The 1,875-nt window shown below is 38.9% G+C and overlaps 2 non-coding genes across 2 annotated transcripts; both read right to left on the reverse strand.

Annotated features, from left to right (window-relative positions):
* Positions 1–483: 483 nt before the first annotated feature.
* Positions 484–553, reverse strand: LOC115507972. Its single transcript, XR_003966882.1, has one exon. It is a non-coding gene; the product is annotated as a small nucleolar RNA U2-30 (small nucleolar RNA).
* A 173-nt stretch (positions 554–726) lies between these two features.
* Positions 727–806, reverse strand: LOC115507973. Its single transcript, XR_003966883.1, has one exon. It is a non-coding gene; the product is annotated as a small nucleolar RNA U2-19 (small nucleolar RNA).
* Positions 807–1,875: the final 1,069 nt, after the last annotated feature.

Raw genomic sequence — 1,875 nt, forward strand, 5'->3', positions numbered from 1 at the left:
AAATCTTGCCATGAGTAATGATGTGGATGGAACTAGGCAATATTATGCTAAGAGAAAGAAATCAGTCTGAGAAAGACATACCGTACCATACCATACCATATGATTTCACTTATATGTGGAATTTAATAAACAAAACAAATAAGCAGAAGGGGAAAAAGAGAGAGACAAGCCAAGAAACAGACTCTTGAAAACAAACTGATTGTTACTAGAAGAGAGGTAGGTGGGGGAATGGGTTAAATAGGTGATGGGGATTAAGGAGGGCACTTGCTGTGATGAGCACCAGGTTTTGTATGAAAATGTTGAATCACTATATTGTACACCTGAACCTAATATATTGTATGTTAACTGGAATTTAAATTAAAAACTTTATTAAAATGTTGCCAACAACAACAACAACAAGAAAAAGGTTTGCAGCAGGGGTTGCATAAGATATTGTGAAAATGGTACTGAACGTGATCTTAAATATCTTATTTTTTAAAATTCTGAGTTCAGTTCAAGTGTAGAAATCTTCATAGTCACAAAGGTCAGCAATGAAACCTTCTCATCACTGCTCAGCACTGATGAGCGTTTCATACACACATATACCCTCCCATCTCTTTCATCCATCAGCCAGTCCTTGGTTCTCTGCTGTCACTTTTATAAACATGCATGCACACACGCTCACATTCATACTCACACACTGACAATCCCAGACATAAGGCCTTATTGCTTTAAATTACTTTTACTTCTCAGAAGTATGAAGATCATGCATCAGGCAGACTGGAAGGTCTTCTGATGCTCAGATTCAGCTATTTTCATCATTGATCTACTTCACTAAGAACAGATCTCAGAGAATTAAATATTTTAAATATAAAAAATTAAACTAAATTCATTTAGGAGTCCCACTATATCCTCTGTGTAGCTATGACGTTTATTTCTTGCTGCCTTGCGGCTGAGCATAAAAGAGCAAATAGTGGCCTCTCTCTCCAGTCCATTCTGACTAGAAAAATGATCACACAAACAACTACTGATTTGTGCTTGGTTAAAAAGAAAAGATTTCCATTCTAGAACACAAAATGAGTAAAAACAATCTAATTCTGTTTAAGGATGATACTGATTTCTTCTGTATCTTTGAAACAAAAAAATAAGTAAGATACAATTTACACAACCACAGGTTTGAAGAAATTGGGTCCTGAATACTATGATCAGGGTACCTTTCTGTTGCCACCTTCCCTTCCTCAAAACGATTCTCCACATTGTGAAAAACAGATGCTTAAAAGTCATCAGTAACTCACTCTACATTACTCAGAGTCCCAAATCTTTAGTTGGTTTATCAAACCATCAATCATTTGTCCTCACTCACACCCCATCTCCCTTACAAACTACGAGTTTGTGTTCTCGTAGTGTCAAGGCACATCTGTTTCACACACTTTTATAGTTATATATTTATTTTCAAAACTTTTTTTAACATTTATTTTTGAGAGAGAGAGAGACAGACAGAGTGTGAGCAGGGAAAGGGCAGGGGTGGGGGACACAGAATCCGAAGGAGGCTGCAGGCTCTGAGCTGTCAGCAGAGGGCCCGATGCAGGGCTCAAACCCACGAACTGTGAGATCTGACCTGAGCTGAAGTCCAACGCTTAACGAACTGAGCCACCCAGGCGCCCCTATAGTCATATATTTAAAGTAATGTCTCTCAGACTTTGATATGCATAAGAATTATGTAGAGATCTTGTAAAAATGCAGATTGTGATTCCGGCTGATGCGGTTGCTGCAGGCCCCAGACCACACACTAAGTAACAAGGGCTTAGAGTCTATCTGCTTCTCTGGACCTGGGGACAGGATCCTCAGAGCCTGAATCACAGCAGGCCCTGAATTAACAGCCACTGAATGAATTTC

Source organism: Lynx canadensis, chromosome X (assembly GCF_007474595.2).
Source record: "Lynx canadensis isolate LIC74 chromosome X, mLynCan4.pri.v2, whole genome shotgun sequence".
Classification (NCBI taxonomy): domain Eukaryota; kingdom Metazoa; phylum Chordata; class Mammalia; order Carnivora; family Felidae; genus Lynx; species Lynx canadensis.